General features: G+C 41.3%; 1 long non-coding RNA gene across 4 annotated transcripts; it reads left to right on the top strand.

Moving 5' to 3' along the window:
- Positions 1 to 1,622: 1,622 nt before the first annotated feature.
- On the top strand, positions 1,623 to 18,734 carry LOC135446840 (uncharacterized). 4 transcript variants are annotated; one of them, XR_010439906.1, is made up of 6 exons: positions 10,229 to 10,299; positions 14,575 to 14,653; positions 14,900 to 15,108; positions 15,839 to 15,943; positions 17,149 to 17,243; positions 17,734 to 18,734. It is a non-coding gene; the product is annotated as an uncharacterized LOC135446840 (long non-coding RNA). The 4 variants fall into 4 exon arrangements; XR_010439908.1 differs by lacking the exons at positions 10,229 to 10,299; positions 17,734 to 18,734 and adding an exon at positions 1,623 to 1,724 and having other exon boundaries at positions 17,149 to 17,722; XR_010439905.1 differs by lacking the exon at positions 17,734 to 18,734 and having other exon boundaries at positions 10,228 to 10,299; positions 17,149 to 17,722.
- Positions 18,735 to 18,749: the final 15 nt, after the last annotated feature.

Raw genomic sequence — 18,749 nt, 5'->3', positions numbered from 1 at the left:
TTTGGTCTCTGAGGGAAACCTACAGGGTGACAACTGACGACTGCAGGCAGGAGTAGTTCAGGTATTCCCAGGATATCCCACTCTCAGCAAACTCCTCCACGGCAAAACCTCTGCATAGGGTTTCCATGTGCATGGGAGAAAGCTCTAGCAAAAATAGGAGTTTTTCAACTCCTTAACTGGGAGAGGAACCAAGATGGTAACAGTAAGTTGATTTAAGTATCTCAGAGCAATTGCCAGGTAAGAACTGCCTTCAACACTGTAACACTTGGTCTGCCTTGCTGAAGGAACGGAATAGCTTGGAGGGTGCTTTCCTGCAGGGTCTCTCCAGTGCCTCAGAGTAAATTTTATCGGGAGCTTGTTAACTTGGACAAAACACAGCATATTTCCTCCTCAGAGACCAGGATATACACGTTTGTACTTATTTTCCATAATGATGTCCAGCAAAAGTACCTGTAGTGTACTTGAGTTAAGTGACCACCGTGAAACCTGAGCCTCAAGGCGCTTCATTCCTTTCCTCTCCTCTCTTGGCCTTGGGAGCTATTCCTGCCCGGAGGGGGCGAGGAAACAGCGTCATCTGTGATTTAATGTCCCGCGCTGGGTGCTGGCAGGAGCTCTCCGTGTCGGTTCTCCGCAGTAGCGCACATCTCCCGGCGGGATGAGTGCAGGGCAGTCCAGAGGCTGTGGATCACCGGGATGCGGTGAGCGCAGGATGGTCCAGAGCCTGTGGATCTCCGGGACCCAGTGAGCGCAGGGCGATCCAGAGCCTGTGGATCTCCGGTGCCGCTCCCGCCCAGCGCCGCCCGCCGAGCCCTCGCTGGCGCCGCCTGGTGCCCGGAGAGCGGCACGGCAGCAGCGCCCGCCCGCCCAGCGGGGGTGGGCAGAGCCTGCCCCGCTGCCGCCGCCTGGTGGCACAAAGGATGCACTGCGGCACGGCCTTGGAGCGCGTCTGATCCCCGTCCCTGCGCTGGGATTCACGTACTGAGTCACGGAGTCCTGCAGCTTAGAAAGAACCCTTAGGGTTAAAGGTGCTAACCCAGCACTGCCGAGCCCACCACTAGACCATGTCCCCAAGTGCCACATCTAAACTGCAAAAGCAAATGGGTTGCACATGGGTAATGCATGCCTCCACAGATGGTGACACCACCACTTACCCACACAGCCTGTTCCACAGCTTGACAACCCTTTCAGCAAACATGTTTTTCCTAATTATCCAATCTCAACCTCCCCTGGCTCAGCTTGAGGCAATTTCCTCTTGTCCTGTCATTTATTACCAGGGAGAAGAGACCAACCCCTGAGACTCCTCTTCTGCAGATTAAACACCCTTATCTCACTTTCTGCTCCAGACCCTTCCCAAGCTCCATTTCCTTTCTCTGGGTTCACTCCAGCACCCCAGTGTCCTTCTTGTAGTGAGGGATCCTGAGCACTGCATTTGGGGTGTGGCCTCAGCAGTACCGAGTACAGGGGGATGATTATTGCCCTGCTCCTTCTGGCCACACTTGCTGATGCAGGCCTGGATGCCATTGACCTTCTTGGCCACCTGGGCCTTCACAGATCTCCAGGTGTGGCAACAGTAGGGCTGAGTAAAGGGCTTCATTAGGCTTTGGTACTTCTCTGAATAGATGTGGCATCACCACAGGCTATAAACAGCAGAGGTGTTTCTGCCCATTGTCCCACCAGACTGGCCCATGAGGGCTCCTGCTGCCTGGCAGGAGACAGAAGTGAAGGTAAGCTGTGAAATGTGGTTTTCATATCCACCATGTCAGGCAAAATTATTTCCTATGGTCAGAACTAGCTATGAAATGCATGTCTACACTAGAACTGGGTTTAAAATATATGTATAAAGGTAATAACTAAGGGCTAAAGAAGTTCTCACTTTAAATGCTGAGGTCTATTTCATTTCTATTGCTAGCTGAAAGGTTTTGTGAGAAAAGGAACTGTTTGTCTCCTTATGAAGACTTGTAACCCCCACCAAGGAATAAACATGATTTCCTACTTCAGAAGCCAGGATGTTTTATGTAGCTCCTGGTAAATTTGTGGAAATAGAGGAAGCTAAGTCTGACCTCCCCTCCTCCTTAACTGTTTTGAGATCTTGTCTATACCACCCAAAATGACTGGCCTTTGCAAAGAGTTTCCTCAACATGAAGTGGTTCTCTAGTGCCCTTTGCTAATAATCACAATGCAAGATAAGGACAGTGGAAGTGCCAGAAATTTCCTGTTCTCAATTTCCCTAAATCAAATAAATTCAAATCAGTCCCAAAGATCTTTACACAGGCTTGAGAAAGGAGAAGTCACTTCCCATATCACACACTGCAGACAAAGAATAGGGCACCTTTAAAGCCGAGGAGAACTGAGAGTACACATCTCAATCAACACTTCAGGATATTACTTTGTTCTTTTTTTAAAAAAGGGGCATGAAAGTCTTATTCAGTCTTGTCCTTTCAGATAACCAGTCTGAAGAAAAAGGATTTCTATTAGTTCTCTTTAAATGATCAAGCTTTGAACACTTTCTTATTGCTACATGTCAAAGATATTTTTGAATGTTCCTAAGAATTGTAACCTTATGGAATCTTTTTTTTTTAAACCATCAGTGAAAACTTTCAACTCCTGCCAAAATAGACTCTTTTCTAGAAACCAATTTTTCATACACCGATCATACAAACTATGATCAAGTAAATCAACACAAACTGTTGTTTGTGCTTTATTAGAAATATATTTTTTAATCTACTAAAATAAAAATAAGGAACTTTCTTCATAAATCTGACAGTAATGTTGGGCCTTTCTTTCTTTGGAAATCTATGTCATCCATTTATTTAAACATGTTTAACTTCTGGATAGAAATTGTTTTTAAGAGTCCAAGAAAGATTACTAATTAATTTTAATAAAAGGAAAACCCAAGAGACTGCAAAAGCTTTTGTTGCTTTCTGTAACTGAGATTCTTTTTTTATCTAATATTTATGAATTTACTGCACAACAAAATCAGTATTTCTGTATAACTTATTTATGTACTCCATGTTTGAAGGAGGAATTATCATCATTTCATTTAGCATCTGAATCAAGAAGATTATTCTTTACAGATGTAAGAAAGTATCTTCCCTTTTATTTTAGTTGTCATAAAGAGTACATAATACACATTATCCTGAAATTTCCCTTTGCTTTTACCTTACAAGCAAAGTAAAACACAAGCCCTTTGTTTCAAATCCTCCTGTCCCCTTCTCAGATAACTCCTACAACTGTTTTTGCACTTCTAGTTTAGCAAATCTTACAGGCAGGGTATATCTACAGAAATAACTTGCATAGCAAAAAAGCCAAGCCAGCTCTGTACCTCAGCACTGCCAGATCCTGATGGCCCACTTCCATGGCAGATTCACTTAAGTTTTTATTAAAATACTCTAATTTAGGAAAAAATATTTGGTTTTGCTATGTATAACAATTTATTTTTGCCCACAGCAAGCAGGTATTAAGGAACAGATTAGTCAAACCTGAATTTCATTAGGAGTAACATTAGTCAACAGCTCAGGTGCAATTTAGGCAGAAAAAATCAAGGTCTGAGGACTTTGTCACACTGAGTTCATTTTTGGTGAGGATATGTTTTTTATGGCACTTCTCCAGCCTATTTAATTCTCTGATTTTGATTTTCCTTCAAATTTACATTATTTAACTCACCCAAAGTATTTACAGCACTCTGTAAGTGCAGATGCAGGCAGCCTTATGCCTTATTGGCAAGATTTTCCGTAGAGCCCAGGCTCACATGAGAACCTCCCTGCTGTCCTATTTTCTTGCATGGATATATAATTCTTCCTTTATGGGTCCTTGTTAATTAAAAATACTTGAAATAGTTTGGATCCCACTGTAGCAAAACACCATGGCATAGCACATAAATTATGAAGAAGAAACTACTGCTAGCATGGATCACTTCCCAGCATTTGTAATAAGAGGGAGCACAGTGAATGTCCAGCCCCTCTCATCTCTCCTGTTACTCCCTTCCCTGGGAGTGGCCACTCCTGCCCTCTCTCCCAGAATCTCCATCCATTTCCTTCTGCTGCAGCTTTGGAGGGCACAGGCAGAGCCAGAGTCCTAAGAGCCCTCTGGCTGAAAGAGCAGAAAGCTATTAAGACAAAAAAAAATGATCTCTTAGTGTAAGTACAATTAAATGTGGCCTCTGTAGGGAAAAGAGGCCACTGCCTCTTAATTTTTCACTTCTGCAAATTAAACAGGGTGAGGGCAGATAGTGCCTGTGGTCCATAATCCTCTGCTCTTTTAGGTCATGCTTCAGTTGATTGTTCACATTTACCTGCTTTAGGGGATTTTTATGTATCCTTTCTTCTTTTTCCTGTTTTCTATCCTAAGCAAAGGATTGATTATCAAGATTTTATTTACCTGTCTGCTTCCCAATTCCCTGGTTTTTTTCCCTGATGGTTGATAGAACAATCTGGAATCCATAAAATTGCTGGTGAGTTTTCCTGTAACTGGAATGGCATGCATCTTTTTATACACGCTTGTTTTAGCTCATTATTATGCTATTCTGAAAGATCTGATTCTCCTATATTATTTTGTAAAAGAGCCCTAGTGAGGTGGTTAAGAATTTTCTTAATCAGTTATTGCTCACCAAATTTGCCCATGGTGCAGCTTAAAATCTCCCCTTCTCTCCTACCAACTGAGCTACAGTCAATCATGCAATTTAGTCTTATGATAATTTATTCCACTTAATCATGCATGAAATATAAAAATCTCAGAGGAGGAGTTTGGGCAGCTGGAAATTAGGAAGGGGAAAAAATCCCAAACCAAACATTCCCACCTTTTTCCCTTGCAAACTCAGCATATCCTATGCTGCAATTACTGAGGCACCATGGTGCCCTGCTTTTTTCACAGTCCTTTGGTGCTGGAATCACACTTTAAATCATTCTCCACAAGCATGACTTAGTTAACACTTCGTTATGCAAGAAGATTTCCACTATGCTGTAGTTGGCAAAAAAACTGACTTTCCTCATGCATTTTATCCAGCACCCACTTCAAATTAAGAAAATGAGACTTTGAAAGTTTTTGTCTAAAAGGCATTTGCCTGACTGTCTATTTACCCAATCATCACTTTTACTGGGTCCATATGTTAAAAATATGAAAGATCAGGTACCACAGCTAAATTGAGATATTTCTGTGACTTTTTTTCCTTTCAAGGAATAAATATTTCACTGTACAGCATTATTTGAAGAGTAGCATGTTTCATCTCAAGGACCAGGAATGGTTTGCAGTGTAATTTTACAACGTGGCCCATTAAATTAATTTAGTAAGTGGAGAACATGATTATTTGCTCACATAAGAGTGTTCAAATTGTGCTTTTCAGACTACCAGCTGTCTGAAGTATCATAGGAACTGCTGTATATGTGCTCCCAGGGCCAAATCATCCCTTTCACAGCTTATATTAAGATGATGGGAGCCTTCAAAATATTTGAGGAAAGCAAGGGATGTAGGAAATCTGGATGCCATGATTTTAGTGGAAAATTGTTTTTCAAAAAGCAGCAAATAGACTTATCACTAGAATGATATTATATCCAGTCCCCAACAATGTTCACACTCCTGTAATGCTGGAATTCAAGCCTTTAGAAACATATGGGTACTTGGAGTTATTTTTTATAGCTGAATCCCAAAACTTTTGTTCAGTTTTTGCTTCTTTCTTTAAGTAGGACTCACATTTGCTATATTTATTAAATTTAAACAGTGAGATTACATGCTAACATTTGATAACACCTATTTTAATTCTGTATCCCTTGAAGATACAAATTTTAAGTTGAAAAAGAGATTATTTTGAAATGGATACATATCCTTGCCATTCTACTGGAAGTAGAATAGAATTTTAAAATATAAAAAGGGGAAAAACACCCATGACATTTTCATCAAAAACCAATCCAGCTGTAATACCAGATCATGTAAATCTTTATTTCTGCACTTAGGGCTGTTTTATTGGATCTTGTTCAGCTAAATACAATGATCTAACTAAAGGGAACTCACCATATTTCAACATGCATGAACTTATGCAGAAAGGCTTCTCAACTCTGGGCTTACATCTGTAGTAGTGGGATATCCTGACAAAAAAAAAATCACACAAATGTTTTACAGGATGTGTCATCAAGAAGTCATCTGGTTCACTACACTGCTATAAATATTTTTAGATCCATTCATTTATATAAAATGTTATATAAAAAGTGCAGTGATTGTTATAGAAAATTCCTTCTACTCTTGTATTCTTTATTTTTCATCATACTAACAACACATGGATTTTTTTTCTTCTGATTTGACTGGCAATCAGAGAACATTTTTAGATATTTTCTTTCTTTAATAATACCAATATTCAAAATGAGACAATTTTTAACAAGAACTTGAAGTACCTCTCATTTCAAAATATATTATACATTTATAAACTGCCTGTGCACATAGAAATAAACAACAAAAAGGTAGACTTAAGCCTGTATTTCTATAGAAAAAATCAGTTCTACCCTACATTTAATCAGGATGTTCATTGATTCCATCTTTAAATCCTCGTAACAATGCAGATCCTGATTCGAAATCTGACATCCCCTTCAAGAAAGAAATGCATATACTGGTGCATACATGTCACACAAATTGAAAAGAAAGACTGCCAGAAATGAAACAGTAAGGACTGAGTTTAAGTTAGGTTCATTTCATATGACTAAGTTAAAATGGCAAGTAGCCTTTCTGTAGCGTAAAACTCAGATGTACAGTGCCCTGAGGAAAGTGGTTTAGGCTGGCCTGTTCAACTCTGATTTCTGTAAAGAATATAGAATCATTAGTAATTTAGGTTGGAAAGTTCAGTCAGGCTGCTCAGGGTTTTATGCATTCAAGCTTTTTTAATTTAAATTTCCATGGCTGTGGATTTGATGTCCTGTCTGGCAATGTGCAGTAGCAACACCCAACTCTATCCCTGCAGAGCCACAAAAGTTCTGTTTCTACTGCTCAGCCCATCCCCACTTCCAGCCCCACACACTTCCTTGTCACATTTGAACGGAGTTAGGAGTTTCCTGTTCAACCAGTCTGGCTGCCTTCTGTGTGCACCCATTTTCCTGCAGTTCTGGGTGGATGGTCCCTGTGCTCTCAGGAGGCTGGCATCCAACACTGACCGGTCTCGGTGGCCCTTTGCCCTTCAGAGCACCCTGCCATGAACCACAGAATCACAGAGTGATTTGGGTTGGGAGGGCTCTTAAGGATCATCTCATCCCAACCTGCCTGCAGGGACAGTCTCCCACTAAACCAGGTTGCTCAGAGCCCCATCCAGCCTGGCTTTGAACACTTCCAGAGATGGGGCACCCACAAATTCTCATCATCAGGACATCCTGTCTTCTGGCTGCCAGAACAAGCAGAAGTTCAGTTTTTAGTCTGCCACTACTACTTCTACTCTCTGCTTCTGATACTACTCTCTCTCTTCACTTTTGAGGAAAAAAATATATAAAGGGAAGAGCCAGTAAAGCACAAATCATTCAAAACTGCATAATTTTTAAAGTTTTGAAAATAGCTGCTGCATAGTGTCACATCCTGCTGTTTTCAGACCATAAAGATGATATAAGCCTACTCCTTGTTTTTCCAAGTGTCAGTTTCCTTCAGAGAGAGAAAAAGGTGATGAAACAGCTGCCACATTATGTCTGTGATCATGGCATGGGTGCTTATGACCTGGGAAAGAGGAAAAAGTGGCCAGTCAGATTCTCCATTCTTTTGTCTCTATGCTAGACACAAGGCTATGGGTATTTAATTTATATCTGAATATTTTTAGGCTGACTTTGAATTTCTAATACCCTGAGATATTTCCAGAGATGTGCTGGCCATTTCTTGAGTTGTAACACTCCCCAGCCAGCTTCCTCCACTGAATTACAGTGAGAATAGAGCAGATCTGCTTCCATCTTCCCGAGGGAGGATCCCAAAATTATCTTCTGCTTTCTGTCCTATGATATGCCCCAACATAATTCCAACTGCTTGTTCTTTTTTAACCCTCTCTCTCATAGAATATAGGGCTGGTTTTCCTCCTCTCTTCACTGTGGGTTTGTGTGTTGTCCATCTCTCAGGTTACCTCCAGAGAGGAAAGCTTTTAGAGGGAAGATTTCAAATATAACAAGTTTTCATTCTCAGACTCGAACCCCTCTAAAGAGAAGGGTGCTTTCCATCACCATTGAAGGACTTTTTAGAAAAAGCTACATAAATCTGAGTAAATCTACACATCTCAGGGTTTGAGGATGTGTCTTTTAAACAAAAGAAATAGGCAATTAAAAAAATAACCCAAATGCTGAAATTTGCAGTGTAAAAACTGGCATTTTGTGAAGTACAACCATTTGGGGCTTCCCTAAGTGACCAGTTAAGCATTTAAAATGTACTCAGCATTTGAGCTATCTCCATAAACTTTGACCACATGCTAGAGAAACCTTCCTGTTGTGATTCCCAGGGACAGTGCAGTTTGGATTGATTCTTGGGCAGTCCTTCTGAGGATCAGTTTCCAATAATTTCCCCAGATGCTGGTGGCACCCAAGGCCACCAAAGCAATCCTGGTGTTGGTAACTTAACCACATTGCACCAAGACTGGTGCAACTCAACTGCCCTCAATTGCCACAGGACAGCTGAGCTCTGCTTCCTGGAGAAAAGCAAAATACCAGGGAGGAAATGTCAGAGACAGACTTCTGAAATTTCTGCAAGAAGAATGGTTTCACAGAAAGAAAGGAATGATTTCACAGAATATTCTGAGTTGGAGCACTCCCACAAGGATCATAGAATCCTACTCTTAAGTGAAAGTCCCATATAGGATCAACCCCAAAATCTTGGCTTTATTAGCACCAGGCTCTGACCAACTGAGCTAATCTCAGGGTTTTCATTTCTAAACTTGAGCTCAGTAATATTCTTCCTTGCATTGTGGGTTTTCCATAAGGATCTGCCTGTTTGCTGAAGGGGGAACCAGGCTTGAGAAGGAATGGCTGAAGGTGGTATAGCAACATGTCAACCCCCTTTTTTCCACATTATAAATTCAGCTGCCTTGGAGGAAACCACCCCATGACTTGGAGTACTTTTGGGTAAACATTAATAATAACAAATTCTAATTGGTCATTATTGCTTGAACAGAAAATATCAGATTTCATTTTCACCAGGAGGAAATGAAAATGTCATGTACTGTAATATGACAGGCATGGAATTTACAGTAGTGATATGTACTTGTAATTACCTTTATATGTGTAAATGCACACAAAGCAGAACACCAGGGACGCCATTTTACAACAGATTTAATCAAGAGAACATCTACGTCTCCTCATAAACTTACCTAACCAACTTTGAAAAAAGAATGGAGTTGATTAGACAGGTTAATGGGGTGATGTCTTTATAAATGACAGATGGCCACGTTAGAACAGAAAGTTGTTCACTCTCCATTATTTACTTTATTTTATGAGGCTATGTTACCTTTTTTTTTGTTTTACTTATGAAAGCATTACTCATACATTTTTGATTAACAGTGCTTCATTGGAAAAAAACCCCAATTTCCAATGAAGCTGGACTTTTAACTGGATGGATGTTGTCATTACACTTAAGTGGTAGTAATCAAAACTAAAATACAAAATGAATTTTTTGAATTCCAGGTCTTTATAAACATCCTCACCTCCCCCATTGGCCTGCAAACAGAGAAAAGTGCTTACAGATTTGCAAGCTCATAAGAACATAACAAAGAAATGGAAACATGCAGAAGAAAGCTAGCTTTTTAATGTACAGGGAACCCATTAGTGATGAATTTGGCAGAGTAAATAAAAATTGCATTATTTTTAAAAAAAGAGACTTAATTAAGAATAATTTAAAAAATTATTACAGTGCAAAATTAGGTATACTTAAAAAAGTAATGATATCTACCAGGGCACTGGGAATGACTGAAGTGCAGGACATGGGATAACCTAGACTGTTCATCTTCCCTCAGATTTACAAGGTGTCTGGAAGTGAATGACACAAAAAGTGCTAACTGCAGGAGGATTCGGGTTCTTCACAGCGGCCTCTGCCTGTGTGCTCTGAGATCCCTGGGCAGGCCTAAAGGGGAGGATGCAGGGGATACAGTATGAAGGTGGTATAGAATGTAATCTTATCTCCCAAAGAACTGCAGCTGAACCAATTACTAAAGATCAGGAGCAGGCCTGATGTTAAGAGGCCACACCTGTGGCCAATAAGAACAGTGTTATAAAAGAGTGGATTGCTGGGATCTGGAGTCAGATGGCTGCTGCAAGGACCAGGAACAGTCAGTGCTCAGAGGAGCTGCTTGTGAGAAACACTGAGGAGGTACCAAACTCTGGTGTTATGGAATCCTTGCACTATAATGATAATAGAACGCTTGATATATAAGACAACAGGAGGATGTACAGCACCTGACATTGCTATTGAAAGCCCCTGAGGCAGCAGCAGTTCTTGTCTCTTTCCTGAACAGCACTTGGCAGAGGTCTGTGTGCCACCACTGGCACGTGCCATGATTTGGGAAGCTCTGTCTAAAGACTCCCAGTGCCAACTTGGCTGTTAAGTAATCACAGTCAAGCAATTATTTCTGCAGCATTCTCCCATTTCTCTTCTTTTCCCATATGAAAAAGAATCTATGCCTTAAATAGACCAAAAATCAAGAAAATATTATATTCATTGCTAAACTTTTACTATTTTCCTCCTCCTTTGTTATTTTTGATTGACTGATGCAGATCACTGATTAAAACAATCTTGTTGAACATCTCTCTAGCCTTCTCATGTGAGAAAACCAAAGTCTCTCAGGAATGTTTTCGTCTGAAATTTTCTCTGTGAATTTAGGATTTATGAGAACTACTGGAATAAGTTTAAAAAAAGACTGGATCTTTGGGGCCTTTTTGCATTTATTAGGATTGTAATACCAGAGCCAGAGTGAAACAATACTTAAGTACCTTTGTGAAACTCTGCAGCAGATAGCAGTAATGAAAAGTAATTCTAGACAGGATAACGTAGCTGCAGTGCATCATAGTCTGGATCAGAATTCTTGCAATATTTTCAAGTGCTAGGATACTGCTGGGGCTTTTTAATGAAAGTGCAATAACATACCACAAGTTTAATTTCATTTATCTGGCCATATGCAAATCAATAGCTCCCACGATGGTGTCTAATCCTCATTAACAGGAATGGGTCAGTTTATCCCTTAGGCAGGTGAGTAGGTGGCTGGCAGCTGTAGAGATAACAATAGTCTTGCTTTTACTGATAACATTTGGGGTGATCACTTGACATCATATTTAAATCACCACACAACTCCATCAACTCATCCCACAGTTCATCTCTTATCAACATAATGAAGATGAATTTCACACAGACCATTCATCGAGGTAACAGCTGGGACTGGCTTCGTGTCCCTTCCTGCTCCTTCCACAGATGAATTGCTGTAACATCAGTAGTACTTATCAATGTATTACCATCTGGTCAAGTGTTATCAAACCAAGATGGACATCATGCAATGCAGATTGTTTAGATCCAACTTTGCTCAATTAATTCTTCCTTAATTCTATCTCCTCATTTTGCCTTAATTCCATATCCTAATATAGGGTCCCTGCTACAGATTTTCTTCTGATCTCCTATCTCCCATGAGTTAGCTAGATGTTTACAGAATTTTTAGATGCAAGTACTTTTTTAATTTTCAGTTGGTGCTAACTGGAGTAATTGGATCAGTGGCAAATCACTGGTTTCATAAATTTAATGGGTATAGCATATAGGGGATAATACAGAAAGGATTATGTAAAAGATTTGTATCTTCAGGAAATGCTGGCTTCCACAGTGCCTGGTGCTTAACAATAAGCTACTGTCTCAGAGCACCTGGCTGCTTTGCAAAGTAGGCAGTTTGTGTGACTTGATATGCAAAACACCGAAGCTAATCCAGTCAGACAATCCTTGATCACTTTGTGACTCCTCAGGTAAATAAGTAAAAGAATGTTCCTTGGTGCATGTCTTCTAATAATCTAATGAAAGACACTGCAGGTTGGTAAAACTGCAATCTTCTAAATATTTTATTCCTGTTTCCATTCTGTTCCTAAAGCAGGAACAGATTCATTACTGCTCTGTATGGACTGTATCCCTGGGCATTTCCTTGCCATTGATTGCTGTTTCTCTAAAACAGGCTCTTTGTCTCCATTCCTTCCACTTTCTGCTGTTCCACCCTCTGTTTAATTCATCTCATTATTTTGATATTGTCCTTCTCCTTCCTTCTAAAACATGAAGATCACCTTTTCTTCCTTGACCTGCCCATCGTCCTACACAAAGCCCTATTAAATTTCCTCCCTCCCACAGAGCCTCCTCCCTCTGAATCCTAGAAAAGCATCAATTCAGGAGGAGCTACATTGAAAAGAAAATGAGGTAGCAAAAATATATGTGTGACAGAAAAATATAAGAAATTAGTAGCTATAATAGAAAGGTTTCAGGTGAGCTAAAATCAATATAGCATCCCAAATGTACATAAGCTATTAAAAAAAAAGTAAACCAAATACAGCATGAATTTTCAGAGATGCAGTCTCCCCCTTATTTTTTTTCCTTTTTGTGTAGCCACCAGTTGCTGTGTGGTCTCTGGGAAAAAGTGACTTTGCCAAAAACCTCAGGCTTGTCTGTTCTCTTTTGTTTTTGGTTCAGTGTTGTGATCTAGAGGAGTACTAAAAGACAGAGGGGGATCATATGGCTCCTGTGTCCATTACAGGAGCATCTCTAACCTTTATAGTTCAATCTGTACAATAGAACTGAAATTCTGAAGCATCACCATATCTACCAACTGTGAGCTGTTTTTTAATAATAATAGTAATCATTCCAGCTTATGTTACTCATTCCTTGCTGCGATGTAGCACAGGCCAGCAACTGCATTTACTCCACAGATCTTAATCCAGCCTCTGTGAGAAGCAATTTGTTGGGGATTTCAAAACATCCGCTGAGATCATATGAGAGTTTTATACAGAAAACCTCTCATAATCTCTCTCAAAACTCAAATACGGAGTTATTTCTGGATCTTATGCTTCTTTTGGACCAGGCTTTGCTGGAGAGTTTGAACAGCATGTTAAAAACAACTGCAGTGCAAGCTGAATGTGATGAGGGAAGAGTTGGGAGCAGCTGCTTCCACAGGCTCACAGAATCCTTTGGGTGCAGCACAGCAGGGCAGGTGAGCACCTGCAGACACCTCCTTCCAGCACACTCTGCAAGTGCACAGATACCTGACCTCATAAATTTAAACCTGGCTTTCAGTGAACGGGGCCCAAGTGAAGAAACATGACTTGTAGTGTTCTGTTTGCTCATGTGAGGCACCTTTGTTTTGCCCAAAACCAATGTAGGGTTTACTACCAAAGCAGAAAACAAAGCAAACGTGTCTTTCAATGCTGCCAGAAGCTGGATTCTGAAGAGGACTACAACAACAAGAAGAATTACATCTTTTAGTACAAATGTGTGAGTGGAAGAAAAAGGCTAACAAAACAAGGGTGCAGAACTACAGGAAAAGTAAGGACTGCTCATTAAGAGTAGTACATAATGAGGTGTTCCATAAATTTATTCAGAATTTGCTGTGGCAAAACTTCATGAGATATTTCCTGATATAACCTGCATAGTGTAAGGAATTACAATGACATTTTGAGGACTCCTTCTAGGTTAAGAGAACCAAAGAAATAAGGTAAAGCAGCTTCTTCAGCTTAGTGCCTGCATAAATTCCTTAGAGAATGGAAATGCATTTTCCAATGCCACCTAGCTGAGACTCATTAAACATTCATTTATTAATTCTGTATTTTTAAGAACACTGATAGCAGCAATCTACCGATCATGAACACATGATGCAGACAAATTAAGAATTATACTGATTATACTTGCAAAGAAAAATGAGAAGAAAATCACCATCTGCATTTTTAAAAGTACATTATAAAAATGTAAAATCCTACATTATAAAAATGCACCAAAATACATCTAAAAATGAAATAATGCCATCAAATACTGCAAAAACCTTCACACCTAATCAAAAAGAAAGCAAGCTTTCTCTTTAGGCAAGGCTGATCTTTGCTTTGGGATGACATTGCTCTCTTGATGTACTATGCTCTCTGTAGAAACTGAGGAGACCTGTCATATTTAAGGTGAACCATATTTAAAAGAGGCTTTTTCATTTGAATTTTAATATCCAGGATATTAAATTATTGAAGAATTTTTAAAGAAGCTCTAAATCATAGAATCATTTAGGCTGGAAAAGTCGCTCTTAAATCATGGAGTCCAACCATCAACCCAGCACTGCCAATCTCACCCCTAAACCATGTCCCCAAGTGCCACATTCACACATCTCTTAAATACTTCCAGGGATGGGTGACTCCTGCGCTTCCCTGGGCAGCCTGCTCCAATGCTGGATAACCCTTTGATCCTAATATCCAATCTAAACCTCCCTGGCACAACCTGCAGCCATTTCTTCTCATCCATGCTCAAGATTAAGAAGCATTTGGTCATAAAATGTTATAAAATCATGTATTACTTCTCTTCCCTCATTTTGCTTAAAGGTAGAGCTGCTGCTAAAATACACTGAGTTTAATACTTTTTTTTTGATGTTGCTAGGTGTCAGGAAGCCCCCTCAGACCCTGATGAAACTGAACATCAATTTAGCTGCTCTGTGAAAGCAGAAGAAGGTTATGAGGTATTGTGGACTCTTGCTTTCTTCTTCATGAACTAAATGGGAGCTTTTACTTAAAAGATCTGATCCCTGAGCACTGCTCAGATTTATCTGCAGCAATTTAAAGGGTAATGACTCCAGCTGCCAAAAATTACTCTTACAAGAGATGCAATGGAGCTGGCCATGAGTCTGTTCCTCATCTACTGTACTTTACTTCCCCACCAGCTATTAATGCACATTGAGATGACCGCCAGGGCTTCTCTCCCCCAGCTCCCTCAGGCTCTCCTCCTGCCAGATGCTTGAGTCTCATCACCATCTCTGGGGCTGCTCCAGGACCTGCTCCGGTGTGCCCATGAGCCTTTGTACTGAGGAGCCCAAAACTGGACACAGCATCCCCAAAGGGTCTGACCAGTGATGAATAGAGGGTTCAGAAGGTTTGAACAAAGCTTCTAAACCAGCACCCACAATAATACTTCAAGGTTATTTAAAGAGAAAGTATAATTTTTTCTTAAAATGGGGCCTAGAGACCTTGCTTATACTTTCCATAAGATCTTGTGGAGTTCATTCCCAAGATGGGGTTTAAGTCAATTTTTAATCCACACTTCCTGATTTTTCTTTTGGGGTGTAAGGTTTACAGAAAACTTCTGTCCTTTTTTTATTCCGTTAGCACAACACTTTCAGTTTGCTTGTGGGAGGCAGAACCAGCACTGGGCTTGTAACCACACTTGGGGAGCTCAGGACCACAGGGTTTACTTTCAACTCTCAGCTATCTTTTAAATAACTTTTTTTAATCCAGTCTAGTCTGTTTCTCCGGATCTTTGGTGATGGGTTTTTGGCATGGTTGCTTGAACATAAACCCAGCCCAAACTGAGATCAACAGGTCAGCTGAAGAATTTAACACTGATTTTAGCTGGTTGAAAAATCATTTTTAAACAATTGTCTATGGAACTCTGAACTGGCAGTCTTCTGAACTTTACTGGCCTTACTCATGCACATACCCGACTGCCTTTAACAATCAAGGCCACTCAGGGAGTATTTATTTCTCTGTAAGGAAATACAGGAAGATCTGACAGAATTCAATGTGACAATGTTGCTTTTCCTGGCAAGCTGGATTTGCTGGCTATTGGAGTGGGCAGTTTAGATGAAAACATTTGAAATCCTTTAAGTTGGATTTTTGCAATTGTTGTGTTTTATGTATTTTCTTTCTAGTGAGATGTTAAAACAAAGAAGAAAGCAGAAAAATATTAATAAATGTTACATTCTCTTTGGATAACAAGAGAGGCCACAAAGAGAACACATACTCCAAGTCACTAGGTATGGAAAAAATTCCAAACATTATTTCATTTCTGCTTTTGCCTGGTGGCAAGTAGCCTGATGGAAACCTTAAAGGCTGTGGAGAGAGGGTATACTTAAAAGCAGGCAGATAAAACTGACATGTTTGTGTACTTAGCCAGCTTAAAGGCTCAAATAAAAATGGTATGTCCCTTACGAGAGGGAAGGTAATACTTCAGCAAACTACAGGTGACTCAGAAAGACAGGGAAGATCAAGCAGTAGGTGTAAGGAATCCAAAACATGCATGGGAAATGCTGGCAGCAGCAAACACTAAGATTAAAATTTCAAGATTACACAGCGTGTGTGTAGCCACACAAGACCACTGTAGCTTTGCAGAGACTGTGTCAACATTACAGTCCTAAACATTTCTCATTCTGAGGAAGAAACTGCAGGATGTTTGCTGCTCAAATTAGAGACTACCATCCCTCCCTAATAATGTATATGTATGTATGTAACCAAGGAAAATGAGAAAAGGAAAGAAAGGAGCTTAGTCTTTTCTTAGGACTTGGAAATTCAAACAGGAGAGCAGCTATGAAATGTTCTAGTCTTGACATGTTCTCTATAGATAAAAGTAACGATGTGAGAAAATTACGTAGGAAGAGAATGGAACAGGCATAATGGAATGTGTCTTGTCTTGAGTGCCTCGTACTTTTTGCCCCAAAACTGTGGGAAATTTGATACCTACACATACTAAATATGGCATTCTCAAACTGGGTCACAGGCAAGTTAAAATTTTATATGATGTTGATAATAATATTAATAGTAATAATACAGTTAGTATAATAATGAATATTAAATAATTGCAACAATATATGGTATGCTTATAAAGAACATTGCAGATCACTTCAGAAAAGCATTTTCCAGAAAAATTGTGGTTTGAGTTCACTTCTACCGGTTTTTTTTGGCTGTGTAAACACAGTCAGGGAGGGGTACATCCAAATGGTTCCATCCCGAACATGGTGCAGTATCAAGTGTAAGGAGAAACTTTTATTTCCCATACAAATGCCAGTTGGCCTCCTTGGAAATTCTTTAATGCTAGATCTCAAAACACTGAAATTTTTACCATTTAAAGATTCATTCCCTTCCCCTCCATAGAATTACATAAATGACAGCTTTTTATATCAGAGAGGATGTGAAGGGTTAAAAGGTACATATGCTTATATTTGTTTTCCATATCTGTCTGCAGGTTTTCACATTCCTGAGACGATCCTTCTTCTGGAAATCCTTGATGCTGTGATACTTTATTAACAAACCTCAAACACTTGTTCGTGTGTTAAACAGGTGGTATAAGACCCTCCAGCCTTTAGGAGTGTGTCTAATCCTTACTAACATAGGCAGTCTCCTTAAAAACGCACAGTTGAAGACTCCTTGAAACAAGAGCCTGGACCAACAGATCCTCCCACTTTTTTATTAAACGATACTCCGATTAATATCAAATAAATTCAAGTAAAAGGTCAAACAAAAGAGACAGGATGGGGTTGATGCCTATTTATAGCTCATGTCACCCTAGGAGAGAGCACAAAAGGGGCAGCACTTCTCGTGCTTTACCCCAGCTCTACGTGGAAGTTCTGCCACCCACCCCGGGGCTCGGAGGGGATTTCGGGGCGCTGGGCCTTGGCACTGCCGCCCCTTTGGGGAGACTTTTTGGGGCTGGGGCGCGGCTGTGACCGCGGCTCTGAGCAACCCAAACAGCCGCCGCCACAGGCTTTCCACCTGGAGGGAGAGAGCGAGCTTTCCTTCCCTCATCCTGCCTGCTCCCTTTTTTCCTCAGCTCGTCACATCTGGGTGGCGTCTCTCACGGCCCACATTGCGCTCTCCAGGGAGCAGCAGGAGGAGGAGGAGGAAGGACAGCGCGCCCGCCCCTGCTGGAAGTTTGAGTGGCAGAAGCGACTCGCCGGGATCGTTCTGGCAGCGGCAGGAGCCGGAGCTGGACCATCCAAAGAACCTCCGCTCCCGCACAGCTGCGCCTTTCCTCCGGAGGGGGTCCGCGAACGCGGAGCGCCCGCCTGGGGGCCCGCTGTTCGCACTGGATTTCTGTGATTCTTAAAAAAAAAAAAAATCTCCCCCCCGTCCCTCCAAAACCACCCCTTCCAAAAGAAAAAGAAAATTGCTTCAGGAAGGGCAGACTTCAGTTATTGAACAGCTACAGAACTCAGCCCTAGTGAGGCCACGTCTGGAGGGCTGTGTGTGGTTCTGGGCTCCTCAGGACAAGAGAGATAAGGAGCTGCAGGAGGGGGTCCAGGGAAGGGACACGAAGATGACGAGGGGTCTGGAGCATCTCTCTTATGGGGAGACTGTGGGAGCCGGGATCTCTTCAGTCTGGAGAAGACCGAAGGGGATCTCATTACTGCACATAAATATCACAAAGGTGGGTGCCCAGAGGATGGTGCCAGACTCTTTTCAGAAGTGCCCAGCGACACGAACAGGACTAATGGCTATAAGCTAAAACACTATCAGTTCCACCTCAGCATGAGGAGGAACTTTATATTGAGGGTGACAGAGCACAGAAACAGGCTGCCCAGGGCGGACTCTCCCTCTCTGGAGACATTCCAGACCCACCTGGACGTGCCACCTGCTCCAGGTGACCCTGCCTTGGCGGGGGGAATGGATCCCATGATCTCCAGAGGCCCCTTCCCTACCAATTCTGTGAACACTGCAATAGTCTGGGACAAGTTATTGCCCACAGCCTCCAGGCCGTCCGGGCCTCCACGCGTCCGACACCCAGGTGGAGCGGCGTCCCCGGGCATGAGGGGAATGAGGGCCAGGGCGCGGCTCGGGCTCACCTGG

Source organism: Zonotrichia leucophrys, chromosome 4, assembly GCF_028769735.1.
Source record: "Zonotrichia leucophrys gambelii isolate GWCS_2022_RI chromosome 4, RI_Zleu_2.0, whole genome shotgun sequence".
In the NCBI taxonomy this organism is placed as follows: Eukaryota; Metazoa; Chordata; class Aves; order Passeriformes; family Passerellidae; genus Zonotrichia; species Zonotrichia leucophrys.
The sequence above is the reverse complement of the archived record's forward strand: the minus strand, read 5'-3'. Positions and strand labels throughout refer to the sequence as shown.